General features: G+C 41.6%; 1 long non-coding RNA gene across 1 annotated transcript in view; it reads right to left on the bottom strand.

The window, feature by feature from the left end:
* Positions 1–2,002: 2,002 nt before the first annotated feature.
* Positions 2,003–17,137, bottom strand: part of LOC132122538 (uncharacterized) — a 59,551-nt gene continuing 44,416 nt past the window's right edge. Inside the window, exon 3 of the long non-coding RNA XR_009426397.1 lies at positions 2,003–2,384. This is a non-coding gene — a long non-coding RNA (uncharacterized LOC132122538). The remainder of the gene's footprint in view (positions 2,385–17,137) is intronic.

Below are 17,137 nucleotides of genomic sequence, written 5' to 3'. Positions count from 1 at the left end.
TTCCAGTAAAGAACCTATATTGTGTATAATATTTTATAAGATGGTTAGTTCCAGTTCTTGTTTCTGATTGGTCAACATCTGTGTTTTCTTCACAAAAGAAAAGCATGGCTATGATTGCTTTACACAACAGTTCCACTAAGTCCTTTTGCAGCATGCCTCCCATACTTCATTGCTTATATTTCTGTTATTTATACATTTATTTGTATTTATTATCATTATTAATTATATATAATATATTTATAAATACCCTACACAGGATAAGTGATTTGGAAAATGGACTGATATATGGGTATACAGAATAATTTGCTGCAATCAGAATGAAATTCTTTATTTTTCTGCAAGTGACACGATGCCTTGCACTGTTTAACTGATCTGTTTTTAAATGCTCCAGTAAGAACATAGGGTCATTTTTACAATTTGATTTACAACATTGAAGTTTCCGACCACCTGCAAGTTTTAGTTACTCACCAAAGCCATTTTTTACTCACAATGGCACTTGACATGTGTTAATAATGGACCCTGTGGGTACATTATAAGTGATGAGCAGAGACGTATTTAAAGTGCACCATATACACTGTACTGTTAAACATCTGCTTCATTAGTTAATGAATAGAAATAAATTTTAAAAGAAGTGAAGGCAGGCATTGAGAGATGTGCTGAAGTGAGCATGGCTTTAAAGAGCCCGACTACACTAGATCACCTTGTATGGGCCTCAGGTACCTGGAACACTAATTGCAGTTGTTAAGAGCTCAGAAACATTTAATAGGTGTAATTATTCTGACATTCCACAAGGATCTTCACGCACACTGCAGGTCCTCTGGAAAACCGAGGAGCTATGCATACAAACCACCAGCACGGCTGACATCCTATATTTCCGCTGTGCCATGCTTAATGGGTATTTTACTTATTTTCACTATTTTTTGACAGTATGTATAATGGGAGATGATCAAGAGTGTGGAACATTATCAGCAAATTATGCAAGCCGTATTCAAAACCTGAATTGGTGAGCATTTAAAATTGTAGAACAATGCAAATTGTAGAGATACAATACAAGTTTTCACTTTTAACAAATGCTTTTAAAACAGCTACTTATTGTGGTAATATTATACTTTAAACGAATAAACATCAATGCAAACTGAATGTAATGTTTCACACACTCACAGGAACTGCAAATTAACTGCAATAAAAAAATAAAAAATCTAATTGAACGATTTAAATGTATTTTTAAAAGTATAGAGTGCTTTTTTGACTGTACATCTTCATATGTGATTTTATTACTACCAAATGCACTGACTAGCATTCTTAAATACATTTGTAATGACAAAATTGTAATTTAGTACATTTAAAATATACTGTATGGACTTTTTAATACTGAAAAGAAAATACAGTTCAAGTTACAATCAAGTACTTTAAATGTCCTTTGGTGTATTACCAAAATAAGTGTATTCTTTAAAACACAACACAAGAATATTAAAATGTACTTTAAAAGTAAAACATCCGATTTGAAATTATTACAAAGTGTACTTTTTAAAGATGAAAAAAAAGTTTTCCCCTAGAAATTGCTATAACATACAGTATCACAAATAATTGGCAATTAACACAAGTAGTTTTGAAGTAAAAAGACAAAAATATTTTCTTGTAAAACTTAAAATCTGTTTTATTTACAGCTTCAAAAATGTTTGACTGTGTATGTTAAGAAACATAAAAAAAGGGTGCTCTCTTTAAGTACACTACAAGTGCACATTCAATACAACTAAGCAAAAGGGATATCGACAAACAAAACTGGATTTAAAGTTAAATTATGAAGTACAGAGTCTGAAATGGTATTTTCTTTTAAAATGTAAAATCTGTTTTATTTTATTAGTGCATGTTAAGAAACATATAAAGTGTGCTCTCCTTAAGTACACATTCAGTACAATTAATCACACAAGGGATACTGTTCAAAATTGATACAAAAAGTGTTGCATTAAAGTGCTTCTGGACACATTTGGGTTGTCAAAGTCAGAAAGGTTTTTATTGCATTTTAATGCAACTGTATACTTAATATCTTAATATACTCTGTTTGGAAACAGAGAATAGGAGTCATCTGAAAACAGTCGGTTGTTCTATAGAAAGGGAACTTTTGTAGTGAATGGGCTTCTGCAAATTATTCACAGTATGCTGCTCGGGACCTTTGTATCCGTTCATTGAAACACAACAACACTGATGGATTACCATTGTGAGATCTGAAGAGGAGGGCAAACTAAATCATACAGGCCAAGGTTAGATGTGTAGGAGGCCGAGTCCAGACCATGAAGACACAGCAGACAAAGTGAGATGGAAGTCCCATCACCTCTTCAAGACACCTTTTAAAGGATTAAACCTCCAAGCGTCTGAAAGTTTGCCTTTAATGGAAACCGAGAAGGAGGATTAGACAGATAAAAATCACCTCTAGGGGCGACGCTCCCTGCCTCCACATGCACTGAGGTGAGATACATGTCAGTGCTCAGGGGAGGAAGGGAATAATTGTTTGCTCCCCTCGGTGATACAATCATGTTTTACAACCGGAGCCCAGAGGGAGGACCAGACAGCTTCTGCCTGTCGCTGTGCCTGCTGATAGGATTTTTTAATTGGATATGAGAAATGAAGACTTGCTGGGAACAAGTCTTAGTCTCACTTAGAACAGGCGAGTCGTCTCGTGTGGACAGACTTCTGAGTAAAGCCACTAGCTTTGGTTTACAGTGCAGCTAGCCACAAACTGTCTACTTGGACAGGAAGCGGCCAGCTGACTGACATGGGGTGCGTTTCCAAAAAGCATCATTAGCACACTATGGTTGCAAGTTCTGCCGTTACATGTGGATGTAGGGAGTGATACAGCAATAATGGAGGATTCTCCTCAAATGCCATGTTTGTTTATTTCTATTAACAGTAACATTAATTTGATATTGAACTGATTAATTAGCAGATGTTGTCACACCATACCTGTTTGACATCATTAATAACAATTCTAACCAATGGTTTAAACGGTGGAGGTGTGACAAGGTTTTTAAGTTTTCGGGAAACACTAGTGACTACCTAGTTGGTTTCTCCAACAATGCTTTGTACTATTGAGTCCCAGTCTTTAACCAACTGAGTTTGAGTGAAAGACATTTAATTAATGTCTTTTTATCCTACTTTTTTTGTTGTCACTTTTTTTTTTACCTTTCATGTTACACATGATGTGAATTAATCTGTACTCTGAAAAATGTATGTGCCCAAAATGCCCAAAAGTCCATTCATATTTGCAGTCCGAGTCCAAGTCTGAGTTCAAGTCCAAGTACCCTAACTCTACTTCATACTATTGTAGTTAGTGAAAGCCAGCTTGGTAGATGATTTTCATTTGACATTTACTCTAATTTAAAAGGTGTTAAGACATTTTGTAGTGTTTTTCTAATTTGATTTAACTTTTACAACACTGCATTAGATATTTAGACTTGTTTATATATATTATATCTTTAATATATGGTAATTGTATTCTGTCTCACCACATTGGCAGATATTTTCATTTTTATTAAACTTGTTTATACTTGAAAAAAGTGTTTTCAATACGATCTTGATTTGATTTTAACTACACTGTATCTTTTAACTATAAAATTGTTCAGTGGCTTTTAAAGAGCTTGGCAAAACCATGTAAAAATATGATTCATTTGTGATGTATAATAACGATGATACTTAGTGTTGGTTACTTTCTGAAGCAAAGGTGATTTATGTACTGAAAATGTAGATTTTGTGCTTTTGGACAAACTTCTGAATCTTTGCGGTTACTGAAACCGTTGAGAAGTGTTGAGTATTATCATTCTAAAGTTTGGGATCGTTAAGTTTGTTTAATAATTTTAAGTGAAGTCACTTATGCGATGCAAAAAACAGTATTTTTGTAAAATATAATTACACATTAAAATTTGTATTTATTCCAGTGACATAATAAATTGTCATCATCATTACTGCAGTCTTCAGTGTCACATGATCTTTCAGAAATCATGCTAATACACACAGTTTGATGATTTGCTGCAATTCTTATTTTCAATATTAAAAGCAGATTTTGCTGCTTATATTTGTGTGGAAATCTTAAAGGAATTTTTATAAACTTTGTTTTCAGACATTCTGTCGATCCAAGAGTGATAACAACACAATTAGACTATTTCAGAGTGGAATATACAGATTTTTTTAGTTTAGTTTTTTGTCAATATTCAGTTTTCTTGGAACCTCAAACAAAACTCTGAGTAGCTTATCTGTCAATGATTTGATTTCACTAACCTGACACAGCTGGCGAGTGAAAGGACTTTAGCGGGGCCGTGGGTGTGCTGTCTGGAACTATTTTGAGAAGAATAAAAACTATTGGAAACAGTCTTTTCAAGTCATGGGGATGATAAAATAGCTCGCTTTCATCTGTTTTCTTTGGCCTTTCTCAATTTGTGGTGTCCGTGAACTTTCAGTTGTTTTCTTTGCTTGCTTTTACAATGACAGCTGAAAGACAAACAAGGTGCTCTCAAAACCGAACCCTTTACTGAGACTCGTTTCTGACGGAGCAGCTGGCACTACAATGTGAATGCATCACTTATTTCCGTACCACGGCCACTGTGTGTGAGCTATAAGTGGACCGCGCTTCCGTCATACACTTATGTGTAAATCATACAAAGGAAAGACCCTCTCATGGCATAAAAGAAACAGCATGAAACATCCAGTGATGAGAGAAACTATATGGGGTGGGGATTTGGACCACTCAGCTCGGAAAATGTGCCGGAGAGTTTATGGATTTTGAGGTTGCCATGGCAACAGCAGCAACCCTTCTTTGAAATAGCTTTAGAAGAAAGTGTTGACAGTCTATTAAAAGCAGGGGGCTATAGGAACAAGTGCACATCATTTACCATGTTCTTCCCGACATAAATACATACTCATGCATTTTGACGACGCCACTTTACTCTTTTGTATGTTGAATGATACGGATGTGGCCTTTTCTCATTGTTCCTCTTAGGTGGAGTCTCAAACAGATCTATTATCTACCCTTTGCCAGTGTGTTTCCAAGGTACAGACAGACTATAAAAGCAATAAAGAATCTGTTCATTTCAACGGAGGAAATTACTGTTCCTGAATGTTCATCTGTAGCACAAATTATTTCACAATTATCGCATTGCTCTCAGCCGGTGTCTCTCTCTTCAGTAAGATCAGAATGTACCGTGAAGCCGGAAAGCAACGCACTGGAAATATCACAGAAACCGACAACAGCCACTCAAGAGAATGTAGGCTGGAGGAGAGAGATCTGACATTATGTAAACAGACACCAGTCGAGATGAGAGTGGCCGCCAAAGCAGTGGATGTGACAAATTCTCAGCGGGGAGACGGAGACGCAGCCCGGTGGATCTGGCCAAACAATAGGGATGGCAACAGCTTCTGCTCTCTGTGGAAACATGCAGAACAAGAGGATACGGCAGAACTGAGACAGTCCAATCAAACGGTGCCCACAAAAGCCTCCATAATCAAAAAGGATACAAGAATAAAGGTGCTCCTCTAAATCTTGAGACACTGATGATAGCTTTAGGAATTGATTTAGGCACAGGAAGTCGTTTCCATTACTAAAGCAGTAAATTAGTTAGACCCGATATACATACAGAGCTGTTTGAATGTAAACTTCAGTTTTTAGGGGAAATGTTGACTTATCTTGAAACATCAAAATTTTGCTTTTGTTGTCAGTTGGCAAATCAGTTGACAAATTATAGCCTATTTATATAGACTAATACATATTCCAGTACAATGAAATTCTACATTATAATTTGTGTGTTTTTTTTTGTAGCCTACAGTAACGTTTAAAATCTGGGGCTGTATTGTTTTTAAAAGTCATTTATGGTCAGCAAGGCTGCGTTTATTTGATACAGAACAAAAAAAAATGCACACTGCTAAATATTACAATTTAAAATAACTGCTTTCAATTTTACAATTTAATATGTAATTTATTCCTGTGATAAAAGCTGAATTTTCAGCATCATTACTACAGTCTTCAGAGTGTGACATGATTCTTCAGAAATTAGTCTACATTAATATGATTTGCTGCACAAGAAACATTTCTTATTATTATTATCAATGTTAAAACAATTGAGGAGATTTGTCAGTGCTAGTGAACTTAAATTTCTGTCTGCTCCTCACACAAAGCTTTTATATAGTTTCAAAAGACTTGAAATGTAGTACACTATAGAATGGAGTGCGATATAGAAATCTGTGTCCACTTTCAGTATATGAAAAAAAGGAAATTGGACATTTTGCAAAGTCATATTCAAACGAAATAATGATGATAAAACGTAGTTTTTAACCCTGAAAGTGCAATAACTGAATCCCCTGGAAGATTTAGCAGTGTATGATATGATGTGTTATTACTTTGCTTGACTCGCCAGAAACAGCAAAGACTGCTGAAACTGCATGAGGTTTGAGAGTGATTTACATGTGAACGCTGACTTGCCAAGAAATCTATTACTTTTCTGGATGACTTGACTAGTAAACATGACTAGTCACGCAAGCTCTAGTGAAAAAAACAAGAATCAGAAACCATTTAAGAATTTTTAGAAATGTTTTACTACAGTCACAAAGCACACTTTGGTCCCTCCTGTAACAATACAGGTGTCATAAACTGAGAATTTATGACATTTTCACGGCATTTATTAACCTAGGTTTCTGTTCATTTGTAAAGTCAAAGTGCAGTATTTTTGTTAAATCATTACAAATTAACGTTACATTGACCTGAAATATAAAGAAATGCAGTAGCGTATTTGTGAAATGAACATTCATTTTGTAAAAGTTCACTGTTATTTCCTGTTAGCTAATTTTTACATTTTAAATATTGAAGTGTTATCAAATTGTTTTTTTAAGACAAATATTTAATTGATTTCAAATGGCTTTTTGGAAAGTTTTAGAGCATAATAAACCATGGAGGGGCACCAGGAACCATGTGATGAAATGAACTGGTTAAATCTGGTTAACTGAAATGAGTCGAAAACCGAAATCTTGTTCTCACTTTCCTTGGTGTATCTTGGCAGTGTGCCAGTGTTTTTGGGTCACCGTGCTCATGACAGGATGTGTGTATCCTTCACACAGCAGGCACAGGCTGACTGGCTGAATAAATGGGCTCGCCGTGAATATTTATACAGGGTGATGTACATGCTGTTAACCTGGATCAAATCATTTTGGCACTACTGTTCTGCAAGCGGCCTTGAAAGAGAAGGAGCTTTGACCTAAAACTTTCAGCACGCTTCTTCTCTGAAAAGAAACTGATTTTCTGAAAACAACCCGGTTTTCCAGGACCATGAAAAAGCAGGTTACCTACTTCAAAGTATCTAAATGTCAAAGAAAACATGTTATTCGGAGAAGGTTTTCAATGAACTTCCACTAGCTGTCTATTCTTGCCGGCATTCATGCTATGCAAAATAGGTCAAATAAACTCACAATATAGACTCATTTGCAAAAACAGATAAAAAAATGTGTAAATGTGGGTCATACCCTGCTGTTTTACTTTGAGCTTCACTTCAGTCATGGCGACATTCCTCTGAATATTAATAGAAATGAAACAGGGAATGTGGCATGAAACATGTGCAGAGCACCACTCAAGGCATCTGTTGATTGTGGCTCCGTCTTGCCATCCTCTTCCTGCAGGGCCTCATTTCCCGCCATCAGACTTTGCCTTACGTGATTAAGTTTCCAATTACTGATGTCTGCCAAGTTCCATTGGCTCCATTGAGCGGGACTGGATCACACTTCCACTTCTGAGGCTGAGAGCAGCGTGTTTGGGAGTCTAAAATAGGAGGATGTTCTTGCATGCTAGAGAGCAAAGGGGACGAAGCAGAAACTCGTCGAGGCTGATCGATAGGTATGTTATGAATGAAAATGTGAGCAAAGTGGATAGATGAGGCCTTTTTTAATGTCTACACAACACACAAGAAGAAAAAAAACACTGACAGCGTTTACATTGACATTACACTGACATTTAAATTCACAAAACAATTCTAATGCAGTCGAAGTAGTTAATGTTCATATTGATTAGAATGTAGGGATGCAGCAGTTTAGTTAAATTTATTCAATTCAATGATATGACTGAATTAAAAAATTGACTTGGAATTCAGTGAAGAATAGGAATAGAGAAAAGGAAAATGGGCTGCTGTGGAACAGATTTGGAAAAAAATTTGCATTACATGCACTTGCTCACCAATGAATTCTCTGCAGTGAATGGGTGCCGTCAGAATGAGAGTGCATCATATGTTTAGAACCAGTTTGAACTGTTTTCGCTTGCAAGTTGTGTTTGGTCTGTGCATATTTCTCTCCTGAATACTGTCTCTTATACTAAAGAAATTGAAAACCTTTTTGTGATGGATATCATTATTACAAACACGCACATTTATGCTTCACAAGATCTTAATTGATAGATTGGAGTCCTGTGGGCTACTTGTGGATATTGTGGTGTTTTTATCCGCTGTTTGACTCTCATTCTGACGGCACCCATTCACTACAGAGGATCCATTGGCGAGCAAGTGATGCAAAGCTACATTTCTACAAATCTGTTCCAATGAAGAAATAAACTCAGCTTCATCTTGGATGGCCTGTGGATGAATACATTTTCAGTAAATTATTATTATTATGCTTAGTATTGATACTACTAGTATTAGTATTGGTGCACTATTCCTTTAAAGGTGCACTCTAAAAATAAGTATTGTAAAAATGAACAGTACTTTTTGACAGGGAGCTGCAGTATAAAGCCCAAGAGAACTGTTGTACTAGCCCGCTGAACATAGACTGAACATTAAAAAATGGGGTGCATCTAATAATTACATCTCAGGAATAGCAAATTAAATGAAAAAGCAGATATAAGTTGCTTCAGAACTAAGTAAAATCATCCCTTCTGTGAGTCTGCAACACTTCCAAACATATTAGCACAGTGCTTCAGTGTCAGTAGTGTAGAACAGATTTTGGATGCGTGTCCTGTAGACTGCAGCAGATTCTGAAAAGATAGTCAAAAGGCAGATGGAAAAACAATCAATTCCAGCTGGTGAAATACAGAGCCAGCTGACGGCAACGTGACCAGCTGAGAATGAAGACATAATCGACAGAGAGCCTACAGTCATAACCCAAACATGCTCATTCAGTAAAAAGCTGTATTGAATTTAGTTCACTCATGAAGAAATATTTATCTTTCTCCACTGCCAGAATGTTTAGCCAGAAAGTTTTAATTGCATTGTCTTTGGTACTAACATTTAACACCTGTTCATTTTTATATTAATTAAAAAATTCTGCAACCACTTCACACAATCTTGAATCCTGACTTTTGATACTATTGATACTAATGATTTAAAGTCTGGAACATAATGAAGCTGCAACAAACAGAAAGCTCATTTAAATTACGGTGCAGTGTTCTGTTCTTCAGACAGCACTGAAGAAATGAGTGGAAACGTCTCAAGGTTACGTATGTAACCCTAGTTCCTTGAAGGAACGAGACGCTGCGTCGAAACGCTTTTGGGGAACGTCCCTGACGAGACAGACTCTGAATATCGTGTGCAATCAGTCCATCGGAAAGGCGTGACGTCACGGGCGGGGTGACGTAGCGACCAGGAAGCTATAAAAGCACGTGCCGTGCAGCTGGCTTCAGCTTCGAGTAGGGAAGCAAGCGCCGGCAGGGGTGCCGGGAGTATGGCTCTGCGACGCAGCGTCTCGTTCCTTCAAGGAACTAGGGTTACATACGTAACCTTGAGACGTTCCTTTTCAGGAACTCGAGCTGCGTCGAAACGCTTTTGGGGAACGATGTGCCCACGCTGCCAGACTTCCAAATCCCTGCCTAGTGTGTAGTCAAAAGAGCACAGCTAAGACGAGAGAACAGAAGAGCCCGGCGTGGCTCGCATGTCAAGATCGTAAAATCGGACAAATGTGGAGGGCGTGGACCACCCCGCAGCGTTGCAGATGTCCAAGAGGGACACACCTGCTGAGAAGGCCTTGGAGGCCGCCATACTCCGAGTAGAGTGAGCCTTGGCCCCCAAAGGAGGGGGAAGACCAGAGGACTCATAGGAGACGTTGATAGCCTCGACTATCCAACGACTAAGGGTCTGCTTGGTGGCAGGAGAACCCTTGTTAGAAGGACCGTAGCAAACAAGCAATTGGTCTGATTTTCTCCACAGGGCAGCTCTGTGGACGTATGCGTCCAGTGCTCGCACTGGACACATACAGTTTAGCTTCTCTTGGTCTGGCTCCCGAAAGGGAGGAGGACAGAAGGCCTGCAGTACGATAGGTTGTGGTGTAACAGAGGGAACCTTCGGAACGTAACCCGCTCGAGGGTATAAGAATGCTTTGGCCATACCAGGGGCAAAGTCTAAGTAGGTAGGGGCCACCGAAAGGGCCTGAAGATCTCCAACTCTCTTTAGTGAGGTGATTGCCAGTAACAGGGCAGTTTTAAGTGTCAGATGTCTATCTGAGATATCTTGTATTGGCTCGAATGGAGCTTTACAAAGAGCCTCTAGAACCACAACCAAATCCCAGGGGGGAACACGGGATCGTACTGGAAGTCTCAGCCTCAGCGCACCGCGGAGGAAACGTGTAACTAGGGGGTGTCTACCCACTGACTGACCATTGAAAGGGACGTGGAAAGCAGCTATGGCCGCCACGTAAACCTTTAAGGTGGAGTGGGATAACCCCGCAGAGAGCCTGGCTTGTAAAAACTCCAGAACTGTACCAACTGGGCAGTCTGCTGGGTCAAGCTGGCGGTCTCTGCACCATGAAGTGAAGAGCTTCCACTTCAGGGCGTACAGTTTCCTCGTAGAGGGAGCTCTGGATTGGAGTAGGGTCTCAACAACCTCGGTTGAGAGACCAGCTGCTAACAGCTGTGCCCCCTCAGGGGCCACACCCACAGCTTCCACAACTCCGGGCGAGGGTGAATTATCGTGCCCTGCGCCTGTGAGAGTAGGTCTGTCCTGATCGTAATCTCCCACGGAGAGCCGTCGAGGAGCGAGACTAGATCTGAGAACCATACTCGGCCCGGCCAGAACGGGGCTACTAGTAGTAGACGGGCCCCGTCCCGGCGTACTCTCGCCAGAACTCCCGGGAGCAGAGCGATAGGGGGAAAAGCGTACAGACGAAGCCTCGGCCAGGTCTGTACCATAGCGTCCAGTCCCAGAGGAGCTGGATGAACTAGAGAGAACCAGAGGGGACATTGCGATGTCTCCTGAGTCGCAAAGAGGTCCACCTGGGCTGTACCAAATACTCTCCATATCTGCTTCACCACCTCGGGGTGAAGCATCCATTCCCCGGGCCTCGGCCCCTGTCTCGACAGTATGTCTGCTCCCACATTCAATCTCCCAGGAATATACGCTGCTCTGATCGAGAGGAGTTTGCCCTGGGACCACAGAAGGATCTGGTGTGCCAGCTTGTACAAGGGGCGCGAACACAGACCCCCCTGGTGATTGATATAAGAGACCACTGATGTGTTGTCGGTGCGCACCAACACATGGTGACCTCTCAGGTCTGGGAGGAAATATTTCAATGCTCGATAGACCGCTAGTATCTCTAGGCAATTGATGTGCCATGTTAGATGGCGACCACTCCACAGACCGCGGGCAGGGTGGCCGCTCATGACCGCACCCCAACCGGTGAGGGATGCATCTGTCGCTAGCGTTACACGGCGACAAGGAACTCCCAGCACCGGGCCCTGATTCAAGAACCAAGGTTTCCTCCACATGTCTAAGGCACGAAGGCACCGCCGCGTGACCTTGATAACTCGACGTGGATTTCCCCTCGGGGAAAAGCCCTTGGACTTGAGCCACCACTGTAGGGGTCTCATGTACAGCAGGCCAAAAGGTATCACGTTGGACGCAGCTGCCATCAGCCCTAACAATCTCTGGAATTGTTTGACAGTGAGTGACTGGCCTTCTTTGACTCTCTCGACTGATGTGAGGATCGACTCGATCCGAGCAGGAGACAAGCGTGCCTGCATCGTGGTCGAATTCCACACTACGCCTAGATAGGTGGTTCTCTGAACTGGAGAAAGTACACTCTTCTTGGCGTTTAGTCTCAAACCCAGCTCCCCCATATGTGCGAGAACGACATCTCGATGTCGAGCCGCCATCTGCTCTGATTGAGCTAGGATCAACCAATCGTCGATATAATTTAAAATGCGGATGCCCTGCATACGGAGGGATACCAGAGCCGCATCCATACATTTCGTGAACGTGCGGGGTGAGAGTGCGAGGCCAAAGGGAAGTACTCGATATTGATAAGCTTTGCCCCCGAAAGCGAACCTCAGAAACTTCCTGTGTTGTGGAAGGATGGATATGTGGAAGTATGCGTCTTTGAGATCTATTGTGACAAACCAGTCCTCGGATCTGATTTGAGCTACAACCTGGTTGACAGTGAGCATCTTGAACTTCAGTGACATAACTGAGCGGTTCAGGAGACGCAAGTCTAAGATCGGACGCAACCCCCCATCCTTCTTTGGAACTATGAAATACCGGCTGTAAAATCCGGATTCCCTGTCTAGAGGAGGGACCACCTCGATGGCCTCCTTCCTTAATAGGGTATTCACTTCTTGTTCCATAACCAGAGCCTGCTGGGGGCCGACCACAGTCGGTGTAACCCCGTTGAACTTCGGTGGTGGATGACCGAACTGAATGCAATAGCCTCTTTCTATTGTACGCAGGACCCATTGAGATACATTTGGCAGTAGCTTCCACGCTGCTAAATAATCTACTAAGGGAATCAGTCTCTCGAGACTGACCTCTGGTGTAAGAGGCCCCCGAAGGGGCGGCGAGCATCCCAGCTCCGCTACGCTCACGGGCGGAAGTAACTGGGGGTGGCGCTCGCTGGAGGCCGCTGCGCCCTGAAGCTCTGGCAGGGTTGGCAGACCGACCTCCTGAGGGTACTGAGGTGAGACGGGCACCGTGTAATGAGGTGAACCGCGCTCTACCCCAGCAGGGGCTACCCTCTGGATCCTGGCGTCAGGATCTTTTCGTCGAGGACTTCCGGGCTTCGATGACAGATCTTAAATCGGTTTTCGCCCTAGAAGCCCCCGACTCAGAGCGTCGTTGCCCTCGGTCCCGACGTGGGGGAGCACGAGTGGCGACGCTCTGCTTTTGCGCTTCCCGGTGTGAGGAGCCGGTATGTGGCGTGGTCATCTCCCGCCCAGATGCACCACGAGAGCGACGAGGGAGGAAACTCTGGAACGCCGCCGCCTGCTTGTGCGCCTCCTGGAACCTGTCGACGACAGTATTAACTGTGTCGCCGAACAGGCCCGAGGCTTGAAGCGGGGCGTCCAGGAGGCAGACCCTGTCTCGTTCTTTAATTTCTGACAGGGTCAGCCACAAATGCCTCTCCGCGGCCACTAAGGCTGCCATAGACCGCCCAATTGCGCGAGCGGTCTCCTTAGTGGCGCGGAGGGAGAGATCAGCGGTCTTTCTGAGTTCTTCAATATCTTCAGACTTAATCCCCTCCCCCTCATCGACATCTCTCAGCAGGTCAGCCTGATAAGCTTGCAGGACTGCCATAGTATGAAGGCACGCCCCAGCCTGACCTGCTGCCACATAACCTTTGCCCACTAGCGATGATGTAACTCTAAGCGGTTTTGTCGGAGCCTTTAGAGACGAGGCCGAACCGGGTGACAGATAGCCCGCGAGCGTCTGTTCAACCCGTGGCATCGCTCTATAACCACGCTCTCCCAGCCCCATCACGTTGCCATAATATAGTGAATCAGGGCCAAAGAGGCGGGTCGAATACGGGTGATTCCACGATCTCGATAACTCATCATGGAGATCGGGAAAATACGGAAGGCTCCGACGTGGAGGTGGTTGCTTCGGCCGCAGAAAGCGTTCGTCTAATTTGCTTCTCTGCGGCTCAGTCTGTTTTTCAGCAGGCCAGTCGATTTTTCATTTATCTACTGCACGCGTGACCACCTCCAAAAGCTCCTCATACTGGGGCGACAGGGGTGGCGAATCCCCAGCAACAGTCTCCACATCGACCTCCTCGGAGGACGAGAGGTGAAGAGCTGATCCCTCACCCTGGGGGGAAGAAACCGACGAGCGTGCTTCCGAACCCAGGGCTTGGGCGCCGGATCTGGCAGATGAGGAAGGAGATAAGGACTGGCCCGTCTCCATTCCTTCTGACAGATCCACCTGCGAACCCCACGAGTGCAGCAGCCGCTCTGCCTCGGCAGAAGCGGGGCCAGCACCGCGAGGAACGCTGGTGAAGGCTCCCTCCTCGAAGAGAGCCCTCCGGGATCGAAGCGTCCGCATTGGCAAACGTTCGCAATGCGGGCAGTCGGCCCCCTCGAGAGCCGACTCAGCGTGCTTCGATCCCAGGCAAGCCACGCACAGCCTGTGTGTATCCCCGCTCGTAATGTAGCGAGTGCAGGGAGGAACACACAGTCTGTAACGCGGCTTGGAATCGCCCTTCAAATGTTTGGTCTTTTGCTTCTGCTTAGGCATATTGAGCTGTTTTAGCGATCTTTTTAAGCTAAGGGACAGACAACAATAAATAGGACCAACAGGACAGACTTTTGCACATGCACACACAGAGCGCTTGCTGACAGATTCGAAGCTGAAGCCAGCTGCACGGCACGTGCTTTTATAGCTTCCTGGTCGCTACTTCACCCCGCCCGTGACGTCACGCCTTTCCGATGGACTGATTGCACACGATATTCAGAGTCGGTCTCGTCAGGGACGTTCCCCAAAAGCGTTTCGACGCAGCTCGAGTTCCTGAAAAGGAACTGAGTTTTTGACTCTGGTTATTATATCCAGACAAAACAAACACTATTTTAGACACCCAATCCTGAAAACAAGTAGAATATACAGACAGGCCTGGGGAACTTGATGGAGAATTGTAAAACACTAGTTTGCCATTCTTACAAAGATTTAATTAAGACAATGTCATGAACCTTGCAAAAATTAACAAATATAGCAACAATCTAGCAAAAATTAGTTTTTCTTCTCGGGAAAAGTTATGCAGCAGCCTGCTATTTAACCTAGCAGACCGACTGCCATCAGTATACAATGCATTGCAAAATATATCACAACTATGCAATTTAATTTACATATAGATATAAAAACACATTACCTCTGACTTCTCCACATCTTTGAGGCAGAAACTATTTGAAAAGTTACTTAAAGACAGTAGAATGATTGTTGGTGGACCATCAGATTGAAGTGTTACCCATTAAACACGTACACTGATCAACAATGACACGTGCATAGTTGCACTTTTAACATTTATGTATTTCAATTCTTTATATATAATTCAACCTTTTTGTACAAAGTTTATTTTAAAATATTAAAAAGCTCTTTTTGTAAAGTTTCAAAAATTGAGGGAAATGTGCATAATCACTTCAAAATATAGTTATATAATAATTCAAGTTTTCAATTCAATTCAAGTTTATTTGTATAGCGCTTTTCACAATACCAATCGCTGCAAAGCAGTTTTACAGAAAATATTACGTTTCTACATTATATTTAGGTGTAAGTTATTAGTGGTGACTATAGCAGAAATGTACAGTAAAAATCACACAGTTAGTTACAAACTACACATAATCAAACAGACGATGAAAACTATTAACTGCAATGATTATAGGTTGCGATTAAATGTTGCGATTACGATTAAACGTTGCGATTAAGCAAACATTTGGTAGTCTTACATGCAATAATAAAGTTATTCCAAAACAATGGCTAATTTAATTTCATTGCATCACCAAAGAAACCCATCCTATTATAATTTCAAGGCCAGTATATGCTTCTTATGCAGTGTGTGAGAAATGTCTGCATTTCACTATTTACACTTATGCTTGCTTATGTGCATACACACTTTCTGTAAATAAGCTTGTTAGGTGATTATGGTGTATTTAATAGCCTTTCAGCTTGCTAAGCAATTACACTACTCATGGTTCCCCGCAAGCTCCCTAGAACTCACTTTGACACATGTACAATGATTTTATCCATCTCTCATGTTCCGTAGCCTCTCCTAAAGCTCATAAGATGCCAAGAGTGAAAGCATGGATCAGTATGTCATCTTTAACTTTTATAACTGGCCACAGGGAAAACGAATATGAAACGCTCAAGTATAATCTGCGATAAAAACAAGGTTGCCGTGTCTTAAGGGAGCACTTGAAGGACCAATTGATTTTTGTTCTTCGTGTTTTTTTTTTAAAACCTGAAATTTGTTTAGCACTCAAGTGTATGCAGTAAATTGGTTTCCTCTAATAAATATGACTGTGCTGGTTGAACATCACATTCATCAAGATGCTTTGGAAAGCAGCTGCCCCTTAATATTGGTGAGAAGAACAATAACAACAACAAAAACATAATAATCAACAAAAACAACGACAATAAAATGCCAGTTAAAGAAGAATTTACTACTTCAGAAGACCTTTAAATAAGGGGAAACTTTTAAGGGTCACACTGAAATGCTTTTTGTGGCTCAGTGCGGATTTTCTTTGGTAAGGCTGATATTGTAACTGAAAAGTCAGATATTCGTTCACCATATGCCTCCTTTTCTGTGTGTGGTATTGAGCACAATCTTCAGAAGAATTAGAAATGCTGTCAGCACTTTTATCTTTTATGGAAAAGAGAATTTCATGTGAGCTTAGCCAAAAAGACCATGAGCACAAAAATGGGTCTGCTTGCAATGATAAACCGATTCAAATAATGATGAAATTTTGAGAAATAAAAATCAATTAACACAAAGTTTATTATAAAACAAAACAGAAATGGCGTGTCAACAAATTTACATCAAAGTTAATGCATTTTTAATGAGGCTGTCATTTTCCTTGACACATTTAGATCCTTTTCAAGGAAAGACAACAAATAAAAGGCTTTCATGTGCAATTTGTGGGCAATCAGTGTGGAAGACACTGAAACTGTATATTTAAGCAGCCATTCTCTTTACTCATCTCACACAAAAAACAACACCCTCTATAATTCTTAAACTCAAAATGTGCTGGAAATGCAACCACGAAACTAACAAAGCAACCAAAACAAACAAAACAACCCCTAATAAAACAGCTTTCCTCATATCAACCACCCCATGGTATGGAAGTCCATGGGGCCCAGAAACTGTTTGGTTAGTTACCCTCAAGTTTATCCTTACATTTAGGTATTGGGTAGCATTAGGGATATAAAATATG

The sequence above is a fragment of the Carassius carassius genome, chromosome 1 (assembly GCF_963082965.1).
Source record: "Carassius carassius chromosome 1, fCarCar2.1, whole genome shotgun sequence".
Classification (NCBI taxonomy): domain Eukaryota; kingdom Metazoa; phylum Chordata; class Actinopteri; order Cypriniformes; family Cyprinidae; genus Carassius; species Carassius carassius.
Note: the sequence above shows the minus strand (reverse complement) of the source record. Positions and strands in the feature narration are given on the sequence as shown.